The sequence below is a fragment of the Schistocerca serialis genome, chromosome 1, assembly GCF_023864345.2.
Source record: "Schistocerca serialis cubense isolate TAMUIC-IGC-003099 chromosome 1, iqSchSeri2.2, whole genome shotgun sequence".
Taxonomy (NCBI): domain Eukaryota; kingdom Metazoa; phylum Arthropoda; class Insecta; order Orthoptera; family Acrididae; genus Schistocerca; species Schistocerca serialis.
In genome coordinates, this window is record NC_064638.1 from 1,253,354,518 (window position 1) to 1,253,370,855 (window position 16,338).

At 41.1% G+C, this 16,338-nt stretch overlaps 1 protein-coding gene across 1 annotated transcript in view; it reads left to right on the top strand.

Moving 5' to 3' along the window:
- LOC126456738 (Down syndrome cell adhesion molecule-like protein Dscam2) overlaps positions 1 to 16,338 on the top strand; it is a 427,689-nt gene that overhangs the window by 373,277 nt on the left and 38,074 nt on the right. The gene's annotated exons all lie outside the window — the stretch shown is intronic.

Genomic DNA, 16,338 nt, shown 5'->3' on the forward strand with positions numbered 1-16,338 from the left:
AGGCATCAAGGGATCACAAATTTAGCATTGGAGGGCAGCGTGGTGGGTAAAAATTGTAGAGGGAGACCAAGAGATGAATACACTAAGCAGATTCAAAAGGATGTAGGTTGCAGTAAGTACTGGGAGATGAAGAAGCTTGCACAGGATAGAGTAGCATGGAGAGCTGCATCAAACCAGTCTCAGGACTGAAGACATCAACAACAACAACTGTGTTCTGTGGCTCTGCAGGCACATTATCCAGCTAAAACTGAACCATGAATTTGCCTCTATATCTTACTTTGTAATTTTTCTGGTACCACTATGCATAACCTACATCTTTTCTTCCTGAAGGGTACTCAGTCTTCTGTGTTGGATTGTGGCTGCTGATAAAGTGAGTAAAAGTTCTGCAGCAGGAAAGGGAATTAGTCAAAACTGTTAAATTAATGCATTTCAAGTTTAAAGCTAATTGGGACTTCTCTAATACGTGAGATTTCACATATAAGAGGAAGGAAGGATGAATGAAGACCAGAGTTTAACATCCCATTGATAGCGTGGTCATTAGAGAAGGAGCATACATTCAGATTATGAAAGGATGGGGAAGGAAATTGTTCACACCTGTTTCAAAGGAACAATCATGGCATTTGACACGAGTGATTTAGGGAAATCACAGAAAACCTAAATCCGGACGACTGGATGAGCAGCATATGAACCATCGCACTATTGAATGCAAGTCCAATGTGCCATTGTGCTACATCACTCAGTACACATAAAAGAAATTAAAAAATGGGAGCTGCAGAAATCACATTGTTCCATTCTAAGTCAGCTGTACATCAGAAACCCATCAGTGCTTTCCAGAGGGTGGCTGGCACCCAACCAAAGGCTGAAAGGCTTTGACTGAGTTACCAAATATAACAGTTAGGATGACGTGATGTGTTTGACAAGCATGTGCTTTTACTTCGATGGCACCTGACTATAGTAGTTCAAAAACAATGAAGAGAACCTTAATAGATTGGACAAATTCCAGCCAAATAGAAGGAAACATCTCATGACAATCAAAAGCAAGTCAATTTCACAGAAGAACAATTAAAGAACAGGGCCCAACACTATGGTGAAATGACGCAATTATACACGCAAAATGTTTTGGCCCTTTGCAACATTGCGAATCAGCACATGCCAGAAGGCAAGAAAATCCCACATTCAATGAAAGGATTCACACAAGACATGTACCACGCTCTTTTGGCAAAAGGATGTCACAACAACAGAACAATTCATCAAGTGGTGCCACTGCACCAAGGAAACAAATAAATAAATAAAATCTGGATGAAAGAGATATGACCGACTCTCAAATGTGATCCTCTGGGAGTTGTGGAAGGCCACCAAGACCTTGCTTCTCTCAAATGCCAGAAAGTAAGACAAGAGATACAGCAGTGTATGGCGGCCAGAAATGTCAGACCAAGTACACAACAGATAGGGGCCAAGGGCATCGACCCCATGTTCCCGGAGGTAACTGAGAATGTCGAAGAGGAAGTGTATCAATCTTTGCCACCAGTCTCCATCACAAGTTGAACAGACCATGAAGAACGGACTCGGCCAACTAAAACCTATGCCACCACCATCAAAAGACAATTCAGCATATGACTAACCCAGCTACAACTAACTACTCCACCAAGCAGAACACCACATAGAAGAACCGACATTTAGAGGAAGGAGGACAACACGCTATTCTGTTTTCACTGTGGATGCCCTGGACACATTTTGTGCAAGTGCAGAGAGAGAAAATGAGTGTTTGACTACTGTTACACCACAAGACATCAGCCATCACAACTGTCCTATTCATGCCAGTCAACTGCAGACAATTATGGTCGATCTGTGGACTGAAGCTCGTAACTGTACTGTGGATGAGTTCACTCCCCAACATGGCTTAGCATTCCCTGTTGCTTACCTAGATGCCAAATTCAGAAAAACTGAGGTGGCAACCTACAGAGGTTACACCCCCACAGATGATTATCCTCCTTGGACAACAATTATCAAGATAACAGGAAATCTCATCACCATTACTGATGGTGAACCTGTATGGGCACTAGTCAATTCAATCAATACAGGGACATCTTTTCCTGTAATGTCAAATGCTACCATTGCCATCTAAAGAATACTATGGTCTGTGATATTAAAATAGTCATGTTGAAGATCATGAGTTGGAAATACATCTAGCCAACAGGAACATCTACTGCAAAAATAACTATTGCTGATAGAACACAGCTCTTCGAATTTGCTGTTTTAAAAGACTGTAGTTATGATGTTACTCTCAGATGGGACTTCTGGCAGGCATCACAAGCAATCATAGGCTGTGGAAGATCACAGTTCCAGACTGACAAAGCTATTCCAACAAGCACACATAACAAAGATTGCTCTGGGTCATTTTTGACCAGGTTGTTATCCAACATCTTAAGACACTATTAGCTGTTAATAGGATCTATCCTGACCAAGGAACAATGTCAGGGAGTATTATCCATTCTGCATCAGTTTCCAGAGTGGGGAAAAGACAGATCAAGTTGTGCATGATGAAACACTGTATCAACAGTGGAGATTACCCACCATTTAGCTGACACTCATACAGTGTGCCAATCATATAATGCATCATCACCTGAATAATGGATAATTTAGGAAAAAGTGGTGAAGAGGCTGCAAGATGACATACCTGAATCTTCAGTGAGTCTTCAGATCTCTCTGGTAGTCCTTGTGAAAGAGGACAGCATGTGGCATTTCTGTGTCGACTCTTGACAACTGAAAAAAATCACAAAGAAAGATGTCTATCAATTGATACACATTCATAACAACCTAAACTGCTCTAATGGAGCACAGCATTTCTGAACTATGAACATTGAAACGCCCTACTGGACAAGGCTGACTGGGAAAGGACCACCTTCATAACTCCTGACAGGCTCTGTGTGTTCAAAGTTATGCGATTTGAACTGTGTAATGCTCCAGCCACCTTCGCACAGAAGATAGACAACCTCCTTCAACACCTTCAATGGATGACATGTCTTTGCTGTCTCAGTGACATTTTCTTTTTTTCAAAAATATTTGAAGAATATTTAAGCCAACTGACAATTGTGTTCAGTTTTGTTCAGACAGCACGTTTCAACCTGAATCCATAAAAGGGGCTCTTCGTCGCCCAAGAGATAAAAGTCTTTGGGCACTTAGTGAGTGCTGATGGAATCTGTCCTGGTTCAGAGAAAAAAAGAGCAGTCAGATTTTCCAACTCCTCAGAACATTTCTAATGCAAGAAATTTTCTCAGAATCCATCAGGTTGACTCATGAGAGGGGCTTTGAAGCTTCAAGAGTATAATATCGCATGGTACACAAAAGTGGATGCAAATACCAGGATGCTGACTGCCTTTCAAGAAAGCCTTTGGCAGAACACATCAGCATGGACGAAATCCCAATCATCAGTGTATTAAATGACATCCCTGCTGAACACAGGAAAGTTCCAGCATTGCTGAAAAACATGTAAGCCTTGAAGATTGAGCTACCAACCAAAAGTGGATTCCAATTAATAGACTGAACATCGTGTAAGAGGGACTATGATTCGACTGGTGTTATTGGTTGCTTATCATCAAAGCTCATCCATAACCAATGATCCTGAGGTATTTCCATGATTCTCCAGAATCTGTTCACTTGGGATTTATAAAGACACTACACCAAATCTGATGCAGATACCACTGGCCCAATTTCTACTGATACATTAGACACTATGTGGGCCATGGTAAGGAAACACCAATGCTTTTACCTCTGCGGTATCTGGTATCACCCACTATGCTGTCACTGAATCTGTGTCAACTGCCAAAGCTCCTGAAACTGCAAGGTCCCTTGTAGAAGACATCATTCTGAAGCACGGAGCATCCCATGTGATGATCTCTGATCACAGAGAAGTTTTCCATTGGGCTAGTATCAGTGATAATTTCATGTAGCAACATCACTCCCAGGATGATTGCTGCCTACCATCCACAGAAGAACAGCATCACAGAATGCTTTAATAAGATGTTGTGATAAATATGCATGTCACAACATACACTGGTCTTTCTACTCCATGGTCACAAACCTGAAACAACAGTAGCTATAATCTTCCTGATTCAACCAGACGATAGCTCAGATGACTACATAAAACACCTCATCACCAGGACCGAAGCTGGGAGGTTGCCGGCTTGCATAGTGACTCTGATTGCTGAGGAGAAGTACAAATAATGCTATAATGCCAAGCGCTGGCCAGTGTGCATCTTCTGCAATATTTAATTCTTGGTGCACAACACTCAGGGAATCAGCTGTATCAATTATGGCAGTTTTAGACTCTTGCCCTAATACATAAGTGATCAGTGGTGCAGACAAGAATAGAAGCCTCAGAATTGTGTTGCTACAGAAGAATGCTGAAGAGTGAATGTAAAAATGTTATGAGAATGAAGATTGAATGGGTGGATTGAGTAACTGATGAAGAGGTAGGTACTGAATAAAATCAATGAGAGAAGAAATATGTGGCACAGCTTTAATAAAAGGAGGGATGACTGGAAAGATGTGTCCTGAGGCAACAAGGAATATTTATTTCAGAATAAAATTGAGTCATCAGTTGGACAGATCTTTTTATTTCACTACACCTGTTTCAACAAATTAATTTGTCAGCTTCAGAAACCTACAAAATTAGCGATATCATAAAACATTAGTTCTTGGCCATAAATTTACATAAAGCATAAGAAGTGTATTACAGAAATGGACTTTCCTGTTCATAATGGTCTGTCTGATCATGATGCACAGCTAGTTACAGTATATGACATAGCTCCATACAGTAATGCAAAATAGTCTTCCAAAATAGTGCATTCAATTAACGATTTAACAATTGCAAATTTTAGGGAAAGCTTGTAACAATTAGACTGGGATGAGGTGTACAGTGAATCTAATGCCAATTTAAAATTTAATCTATTTCATGATACCTTTGTGAGTACAGGTTTATTCTAAATGATGGACGCATTTTCAAAAAGTCATATGTATTCAAGTACAAATCCAAAATGAACAAGCTTTATGCCAAATTTTTGGCAGGAGGTGATGGTTTCAGAAGCAGCCAGTAGAGTTCGCACTGCAATAGGGCCGTCATTCCATTTGTGAGTGAGATGGTGACTGTGGAGCACAGGGTTTTCTACATTCTTGAGTTTGCGAAAAGTGTCACAAATTGAAGTGCAGTGGGCATTTCATATCAAATTTAGTATTCAACCACCAACTCACAAAAGCATTAGCCATTGGTTTAAGCAATTTAAACAGACTGGGAGTGTGCGCAAAGGAAAAAGCACAGGCCAACTTCGTGTGTCAGAGGATGATGTCCAACAGATTGAAGGAAGTTTTGTGCGCAGTCCCAACCGGTCAAGAACTTGGAATACCCCAACCAACTGTACGGGAAGTTCTGAGACAATGTTTGCTGTACTAGCTCTTCTAATTACAACATGTGCAAGCTCACAACCCCAATGACAGATAGAAGCATCTTGCATTTTGTGGTTATTTGCTAGCAAAGATGGAGGATGATGCATTTCTACAGCATGTAATTTTTAGCAAAGAAGCCACGTTGAACATTTATAACATTTGTAATTATTAAATAAACATTAAAAATTAATTAAATACAAATTATTACATTTATTAAATTGGTATCAAACATTATGAAAAAACTTTGAAACTTCCTCTTTTCATTGGTATTAAGCTTGTTCATTTTGGATTTGTACTTGAATAAAGTTTTTAAAATGGGTCCATCATTCAGAGTAACCCTGTATATTTGTAAACAGTTTCCCTAAGAAACTAGTGAGACATAACTGTAAGAAACCAGCTAAAGAGCCATGGTCAACTAAAGGCAGAAAAATATCTTGTAAATAGAAAAGGGAAATGTATCTTATAGCTAGATGGAGTAATGATCCAGAAACTATCAAACATTATAAAAATTGCACTGTATTAAGAAAAGTTATTTAAATGGTCCAGAAGTATGTGTTATGTATGAGTAGAAGTACCTCTGATAATAAAATTAAAACAATTTGGAATACTGTTAAAAGGAAAACTGAGAGCACAGGAAGACTGCACATAGAAAACTCAATGAAAAGTTTGTTAACAAAAAGTCAGAAGTAGAAAATATTTTAATAGCGATTTTTAAGTGTTGCAGAGAAAATAGGGTTTAGCTATTTATTAGAAAGTGCAAGGCTATATATGGAAGAGGCAATGCCTATGCAATTTGATAAAATTGAAATCCAACCCACCTCTCCTACTGAAATTAAGAAAACAATAAACTCACTCAAAAATAAAAGTTCCATTTGTTCCATCCTGTTGGAAGTAACTGTAGGTCTTTCCCTCATCCAGTAATGCTGCATCCAATCACATCCACTCATCCAGGCCACTTTTACTTGCACCACCCTGTATGATTAAGATATATAGGAAGTCTTATGTATAAAACATATGAAAAACATGACACATAGTTCAATATCAGTAGGAATAGGCTAATTTTCACATTTATAAGAGATGCGGCACAATCAAAATAGTGTCTGTTTTTCAATGCAAACACATCATTCAAAATAGCTTTTTAATTTAGGTAGGAATGTTTATATATTTTGTATTCTTCCAAAAGGTTCTTCCTTCACAGGAAGACGTGTGAAGGATTGGCACTTGGTACTGGGATTGAAAGTTGACTCTCAGTATCAACAAATTAACATATTGCATTAAATAGGCCTATTACTTTTTCTATGGCAGTCAAAAGAAAATGAGGCATCCAGAAAAGAAGTAAGTAAACTGTTCATTATTTCAAAAGTAAACATTATAACAGTTAATATATTTAGCCCTCTGTGACACGGTACAGTCAATGCCTTCATGGAAAAATGTGTCTAGGTCCACATGATGGTTAGGTTGTTTTTACCACTCTGCAGAAGTTTAGTTGGGAAGGCCTTACACTTCCTTCATGCAGTCCCAATATCTCCCCATGCAATTTACATACTTTTGGAGCCCTAAAGAAACACATTTGTGACTATCATTTGCTTTGAACAAAGAGGTGCACTCCTGGGTATAATCATGGCTTTGTAGGCAAAGACAAACATTTTTCCATGAAGGCTCTTATTGAGTGACTGTCTTGACTCATAGCAGGATAAATATACAAACAGTTATGGTGATTACCTTTGAAATAATAAATAAACAGTTCACTTACTTTTATTTCATTGGTCCCATTTTTATTTGACTGGTCCTTATATGATTACACAATTAGGGAACAATCACTGGAAGCAATAACATCAATGAAATATCTGGGATGGTGGCAGACAGATTCATTGGAAGAATCCTCAGGAAGTGTACCATAGTTCACCCATGAAGCAGGAAGCTTACAAAATCCTCATTCAATGAATACTTGAATTGACTGTTGGTCTGGGATTGGTACCAGACAGGATTGATAGAAGAAATATAGAAGATCCAAAGAAAATCATCGAGTATTGTCACAGGTTCATTTAATAAGCATTAAATCATTTTGAAGATATCATCCAACTCCAGTGACAGATATTACAAGAGAGGCATAGTGCATCACAGTGTGGTTCACTGTTTAAACTCTGAGAGCTTACATTCCTAGAGGCAGCGGCAACCAATATATTTTTTCTTCCTATGTCAAACAATGGAAAATGCAGTATGGCATAATGACAATAATATGAAAAGGATAGATCGCTACTCACCATACAGAAGAGATGTTGAGTCATAGACAGGCACAACAAAAAGACTACTAATCATGTAGGCTTTGAGCTAGAAGGCTTTATTCTGGAATAGACAACATACACACACTCACACAGATTCAAACAAACACAGCACACACTCACATGACCACTGTCTCAGGTTGCCAAGGCCAGACTGCCAGCAACTGCACATGATGGGAGAAGCAATCTGGGTGGTGGGGATAAGAATTAGGCAAGGGTGGTGAGGGAGAGGGAGAGCAGCATATGGGTGGGGTATGGTAAAATAATGTTTGTGAGAGCTTCTAGAGATTAGGTGGAGAGAGGGTAGGGCAGCTAGTTGCTATCAGGACAATGGCCGGAGGGTGGGGTGGGGCTGGTAAAAGAGAGAAGTAAGAAGACTGTGCCTGTATGTGCGGAATAAAAGGCTGTGGAGTGGCAACAGGGAAGGGATAAGTTGGGTGGACAATGACCATGACTAATGAAGGTTGAGGCCAGGCGGGTTACAGGAGCACAAGATAAATTGCAGGGAGAATTTGCACCTGCACAATTAAGGAAAGGTGGTATTTGTAAGAAGGACCCAAATGGCACAGGCTATGAAGCAGTCATTAGAATGAAGAACATTGTGATGGGCAGCTTGCTTAGCAACCAGGTGGTCCACCTGTTTATTGGTCAAAGTTTGTTGATGGCCATTCTGGTGGTCAGACAACTTGTTGGCTGTCATGCTCACATAGAATAAAGCACAGTTGTAACTTAGCTTGTAGATCATTTGATTTGTATCACAGGTAGCCCTGCCTTTGATGGGATAGGTGGTGCTCGTGACTGGACTTGAGTAGGTTGTGGTGTGAAGATGTATGGGACAGGTCTTCCATCTAGGTCTATTAGAGGAATATCAGCCATGAGGCAAGGTGTTGGGGGCAGGGGTTGTGTAGGGATGGACAAGGATATTGTGTAGGTTCGATGGGCAGTGTAATACTACTGCGAGAGAAGTGCGCAAGATAGTGGGTAGGACATTCCTCATTTCAGGGCACGATCAGAGGTAGTCGAAATCCTGGCACAGAATGTGATTCAGTTGCTCCAGTCTTGGGTAGTACTGAGCCACATGTATTCTTCTCTGTGGTCAGATGATGGGATTTTGAGAAGAGGTGGGTGTCTGGAGAGATAAGGCATGAGAGATCTGTTTCTGTAAAGGTTTGGGAGGGTAATTATGGTCTGTGAAGACCTCAGTGAGACACTAGCTACATTTTGAGATTGACTGCTCATCACTACAGATGTATGGGACAGCCAAGCATTGCTAGACTGTATGTAAGGAACTGCATGGCAGCTGTCAGAGTGGAGGTATTGCCAGTTGCTGATAGGTCTGATAAAGAATGAAGATGCTGATGCAGCCAGCATTGAGGTGATGGTCAACATCAAGGAATGTGGATTGTTGAGTTGAGGAGGACCACGTGAAGCAAATAGGGAAGAAGGTGTTGAGGTTGTAGAGGAATGTGGATAGGGTGTTCTAACCCTCAATCCACATCACAAAGATGTCATCAATGAATCTGAACAAGTGAGGGGTTTGGAATTCTGGGTGTTTAGGAAAGATTCCTAAAGATGGTCTGTGAGTAGGTTGGCATAGGACTGTGCCATGCAGGTGCCCACTGCCATACCCCAGGTTTATTTGTAGGTGATGCATTCAAAGGACAAGTAATTGTGGGTGAGGATGTAGTTGTTCATCATGATCAGGAAGGAGGTTGTAAGTTTGGTTGCCATCAGGCACTGGGAAAGGTAGCATTCAATGGTGACTTGGTCATGGGCCTTAGGGATCTTAGTGTAAAGGGATGTTGTGTCAATAGTGACGAGGAGGGTACTGTATGGTAAAGGAACACAAACTGTGGGGAGTTGATGGGGGAAATGGTTGGTATCTTTTATATAGGAGGGTAGGTTTGTGGGTAATAGGCTGAGGGTGTTGGTCCACAAGAGCAGAGATTCTCCCAGTGGGGGCACAGCAGCGGCCACAATGGGGCATCCTGGGTGATTGGGTTTATGGACTTTACAAAGCATGTAGAATGTAGGAGTGTGGGGAGTGGTAGTGGTGAGGATAGAGATAGCTCTATGGAGAGATTCTGTGCTGGGCAATAGGCAGATAGCAAAAGGCAAAAACACACTGAAATCAACATGAAACTCCATCCATTTTCTGTCCTTTTTGTAATTTTTCCCACTTATTTTTGTTGTATTGTTTTGAATTTATTCACGTGTATATCTATATTATTTATGTATTTTCATGATTGTTTATCTTCCTCCATGGATCCTTGCACCTTCCATCTGCACCAATACAGAAAAGTGTCCTGTTCCTCCACTACTGCTTGGCATATCAGGGTGTATACGTAAGCAAGGAAAAAAAATTCCCAGATTTTTCCCGGATTCCCTGGTTGAAAATACACTTTCTCCCGGATGAAAATACACTTTTTCCATGTTAAATGACAGTATACTTTTCATCGGCACTGTAAAACTTATCAATCCTTAGAATGTTTATGGTTTTCTACACAGATGTAGAATTTGCTGGCACTTTATAAAACGAAAACCAGGGGGAAAAAACATGTTTTGGAAAGATCTTTGATGTGCAGCAACATGTACGCTGCATTTCTTCATTTTACGGAGGTATAGATTCTAATTCCACCAAACACTGCATGTTACTTTCCGAAGCAATGAAATAGAGATTGCGACGCGCTTTTGTAAGCCAGTCATAGCTAATGTCACGTGATCTCGGCAGCTGATGACAGCACAGGACATGTAGGTAGTCAACCAATAGCAAGATCCCTCCCACTCAAAAAAAAAAGTTAATGGTTTAAATTAATTTACATAGTTTTGCTAGAAATGTAGATCATTTTGCGCGTGTTAACTTTAAGACACATCACACAAATGTGCCAGTAAAATTTTTAATAACGACGTAAATGTCTGATCTTCTGGGCTCGAAATTCTTCTAGATGATCATCCTCAAAGAGTTGATTTTTAAATGAGTAAAACGTTCTGTGATTTAAGAAATTCATCGTACATTCTCGCACATAGTTAATCTTGCATAAAAGGAAATTTACTTTGAAAGTAACACTTTTCAAACCACCATTCGCAATATTTTCCCGTGACCTGTTAGAAATTGGTTCATTTCAGCAGTTGCCAGAGAGTGCCAGATAACAGGAGTCACTGCGCCTGCACAGCTATGATGACGCAGGAAGCCCGCATTTTCGTACGTGTAAAGTATTAAAAGATCTTGCATTATGCCATAAAAGAGACAAGACATCAAAGGATACTTCAGGAGCATCGGAATTTCGTGAACTATACTAAAATGCATAATTCGGCTTAAAGTGCACAATCGTATGTTCAGATTCGAATGTAAATTTTCTTGAGTACCAGTACTGCATTGTCTCATGTTTGGTTCTTTATTATGGCACAATGCCATACGAGCTAGAAGATGGAAAACATCCACTTGAAATGCAGTGAACAGTTGAAACTAGCCAACAGTGTGAAATTAAACACATCGTTTCAAATAAATTAACTGCCTCAGCGCAAAATATTAATAAAAGCCAAATCTCTTTAGCAAACCGACAAAAATAACTTCATTGTTCTGCAAGGTGATTAATGCTTGCCTGTCAGGAAGGTGGAAATAAAACCTGAAAATAACAACATATTTTAGCCTTCCGTAATTGTGTGAATGTATTTTAATTCATTTGGTAGCTCCCGGCCACAGAAATCTGTTTTGTTTTCATTTAATGTGAGAGCAATAAATGAAGAGGAAACAGCCAAATCACTAAACATAAACACAGGTCACGTGGAGACTACCCACCTCCCCACTACAACTCAGACTGCTCTGGGCATCAGTCCTGGATCTATGATATTTCCGAACCAGAGCAATTTAGATAGTGGCACCCAGCCACACATCTGTAACCAGAAGCGGGAGAAGGTACTACCCATAGGCAACTCAACTGCGCATGCACAAGAGCCCGCCCGCAATTGCTCAAATGAAAACAGCTGTCATGTCACGCTCATCGGAGGCATGTCACGCTCATCGGAGGCAATTTGTTGTTAGGAAGCACTGCATATTCTTCCTAAAGCCTTTGACATACTCTGGTTGGCAGATGCTTGTATGAGCACTGTGTTTTGTTGTTGTATATGGCGCATTTCCTTTGCGACTTAAGTTTTATTTTCGTTTTTTTTCTCTCGTTCATGTTTTTTTGCTGCAGCAATATTCTGCAGAAGCAGGGTACAGTAATATCCTTCGTTAGAGTATTGGTTCTTACCAGCCAAAATAACAAAAATTTAACTGGTAACTAAAACAAGGAAAAGTTCCCGGAATTCTAAAAAATTCCTGGTTTTTTCCCGCTTTTGTCCCGGACGAAAAAATTCCCATGTTTTTCCCGGATCTCCCGGATGTCCTGGGTCGTATACACCCTGCTCATGGAATTCCTCTCAAATTGCATTATCATCAAATTACGCATCACTGGCTGCAATCCTTCCTTCCACATTGGCCTCCATCTGTTGAGATTCCACCATTCTTTAACCCTCACCAACATAGTCCTGCAAAACCAAGCCAATCAGGCCCAAACTTCCTTGCGGTACCCCCTCTCCATCTGCAAAATTCTCCTGCTGTGCAATCCCAAATTTCTGGATCTCATCTTACATACTGAAATTCTTACCCTCCAGAAACTATAGCAGCATGCATTACTCCACCTCAAAAAACTCTGCAACCTGGTCACTTCCTACTCCTGCCTTAGAATGCCACTATTCACCACCTCTACACCAGCCTCCAAACCTCCCCCACTTTCACTCATGGCCGACAAACCCTGCCTTGCAGATGTACTAAATTTTCCCCACCGTTCCTAAAGCCCATAAACTCAGCCACCCAGAACACCCCATTGTGACCACCTACTATGCCCCCACTGAGAGAATCTGCACTCTTGTGTGGGCCAACACCTTCAGCCTATTACCTACAACGTAACCTCTTACATAAAAGCTGCCAACCATTTCCTCCACAGACTTTCCACAGTTCCTATTCCTTTACCTCACAGTTCCCTGCTTGTCACTATCTACGCCACCTCCCTTTACACAACATCCCTACTGCCAATGGCATAGTCACCACTGAACAATATCTTTCCCAAAGCCTGACGGATCCCAAACCTACAACATCCTTCCTGGTCACCATAACCAACAACACCTTCCTTCTCCTATGACGGCATCATCTACAAACAAATCTGGTGTATAACAGTTGGCACCTACTTAGCACCATCCTATGCCAACTTATTCATAGGCTATCTCAAGGACTTCTTTCTAAACACCCAAAATCCCAAGCCCCTCACCTAGTTCAGGTTCATTGATGACATCTTCATGATCTGGATTGAAAGTGTGAACACCCTATCCACATTACCCCAGAACCTCAACACCTTCTGCCCCATTCACTTCACCCGGTCCTCTTCAACCTAACAAGTCACCTTCCTCAATGTTAAGCTCCACCTCAAAGCTGGCTAAATCAGTACCTCTGTCCTTATCTGAATCACATTCTGTGGCAGGATTTCGACCACCTCTGATCATGCCCTGAAATGAAGAATCTCCTACCCACCATCCTGCTCACCCCTCTCACAGTAGTATTCCACTGCCCAGAGAATATGCTTGTCCATCCCTATACAATCCCTGCTCCCAACAGCTTGCCTCATGGCTAATATCACTCTAATAGACCTGTCCCATACATCCTTTCACCATCACCTACTCCAGTACAGTCACAAGCACCACCTATCCCAGCAAAAGCAGGGCTAGCTGTGAAACCTGTCATATGATCTACAAGCTAAACTGCAACTGTTGTGCTTCATTCTATGTGGGCATGATGACCAAAAGGTTGTCTGAGCACAGGAATGGCCATCCAACATGGGGATGCACGTATCGGGGCCCCTTAGGAACATGGCTGCCAAGGAGGGGAAGGAAGCCAGTGTGCACTCAGTGTGCATTCTGGGCGGAGTCTTTCCGGATGTGGAAAGGGTGTTTATGGATGCCATGAAGAGTACAGGGTGCAGCCAACTGCAGGTGGTGGCTCATGTCGGTACCAATGACGTGTGTCACTTTGGATCGGAGCAGATTCTGTCTGGTTTCGGGCGGCTAGCAGAAATGGTAAAGACTGCCAGTCTTGCTTCCAAGATTAAGGCAGAGCTCACCATCTGGAGCATTGTCGATAGAACAGACTGTGGTCCTTTGGTGCAGAGCTGAGTGGAGGGTCTGAATCAGAGGCTCAGGTGGTTCTGTGGCTGTGTAGGCTGCTGATTCCTTGACTTGTGCCATCGAGTGGTGGGTTTCCGGGTTCTGCTGATTTAGATAAGATATCTGTATGGTGCTAAAAGTGGCAATTGACCCTGAATAAGGAAAAGTGTGAAGTTATTCACATGAGTACTAAAAGAAATCAGCTAAATTTCGATTACGCGATAAGTCACACAAATCTGAAGGCTGTAAATTCAGCTAAATACTTAGGGATTACAATTACAAATAACCTAAATTGGAACAATTACATAGATCAAATTGTGGGTAGAGCTAACCAAAGACTGCAATTCATTGGTAGAAAACTTAGAAGGAGCAACCGGTCTACTAAAGAGACTGCTTACACCCTGCTTGTCCACCCTACTCTGGAGTATTGCTGTGCGGTGTGGGATCCGCATCAGGTGGGACTGATGGAAGACATCAAAAAAGTACAAAGCAGGGCAGACCATTTTGTATTATCGTGAAATAGGGGAGATAGTGTCACAGACATGATACCTGAATTGGAGTGGCAATCATTAAAACAAAGGTGTTTTTCGTTGCGATGGGATCTTCTGATGAAATTTCAACCACCAGTTTTCTCCTCCGATTGCGAAAACATTCTGTTGGCACCCATCTACACAGGGAGAAATGATCACCATGATAAAATAAGAGAAATCAGGGCTCGCACAGAAAAATTTAAGAGCTCATTTTTCCCGTGTGCTGTTCGAGAGTGGAACGGAAGAGAGACAGCTTGAAGGTGGTTCACTGAACACTCCGCCAGGCACTTTATTGTGAATAGTACAGTAATCACGTAGATGTAGATGTAGCCAAGAAGCAGATGGACCACCCAGTTGCTGAGCAAGCTGCCTATCACAACGTTCTTCATTCTAATGAATGCTTCACAGCCTTCTGGGCCCTTCTTACCAATACCAGCATTTCTGAATTGTGGAAGTGGGAACTCTCCCTGCAATTTATCCTATGTTTCCGTACCCTTCTGGCCTCAGCCTTCATTAATAATAGTCATTGTCCTTCACCCACCTATCCTTTCCCTGTTGCCATTCCATAGCCCTCTATTCCACAAATTCACCCACAGTCTTCTTACTTCTCTCCTTTATTGGCTCCACTCCACTCTCAGGCCAACATCCTGACAGCACCTAGCTTCCCTACCCTCTCTCCACCTTATCTCTGTATGCTCCCACGAAGAAGACTTTACTGTCCTCCACTCATGTTCTGTGTGATTTTTTAAGTGGAAGGAGGCCCTCCTCCTCCTCCTCACCCCAGCCTCCTCCTTACCCCCACCAACCAGACTGCTTCTCCCCAGTAGTTCTTGAAGTACCCTCTGCCACACACCATAATATGGTTTAAAGAGTATATATGTAGATGAATCGTGGGGTGTAAGAATTGAAGAGGGGACTATGGTTTGGGTACTGTGGACAGGTTTTAGTGGATGAAGCTGACAGTAATTATGCAGAACAACAACAACAACCAGCTGAAGTACTTGCTATGTAGCCTAGAAATATTGTATCAATTTTCGCTTTGCCTTGTGCAACTCACCAACAGAAGTATCATAAAAATATTAGCTACAACTGATAAATCTCATACAAAATATGAAACTTTTGCTTGTCTCACAGAAAACTGATGTTTCTTGCTAGTGAGCTTTTGAGACTCCCAATGAACAATGTTTTCTTTCCACATTCAATTTCTGGGTTTTCAGACTCGTATATAAACTCTACAAATGTCTACAGGGAAACCAATACTTTCAAAAATAGAACTCTCTTTTTCATTGTATGAGAGGATCAATTGCAGTATAAAAAAAACAACAATGGAAATCACACACAACATAGCAAGCATTATTCCATTGGTATATTTTCACTGAGAAACTCATTTTGCATTTAACTTGCTTCTGAGACGTGTTTCAGCAATCACAATAATAACCAAGCCCTAACCTGATTGCCTGACTCACAAAAAGTGTGCTCCAGTCTGAAAGCTGTAATTACACTCTCATGTGGTATTTTGAAATTGTAGTGGTTAAATAATGTTCCCAATTGTTATGGAACTGATGAAAGATGTAAAATATTACATGGAACTGAACAGCATGTGAGAGTGCATTTTAACACGTCTGTAGAGTGAAGTAGGCACGTGGACTAAACAAGTTAACATATTAGGAACAGTGACAAGAGAAAGTATCAAATCTGCTTGCAAACAATGTGTTCCACACAGTAAAATGATAAAGAGCCAGAGAGAAAATATTACTTGACCACAATATTATTGCACTTGGGAGTGAGGGCACTTCAGTTGGCTTATCTCGAGTTTTTATTGTGATATTTCTAGAGGATATGCTGAACCACTTGATATATCCTATGGCATTATCTTGTGGGGTAAC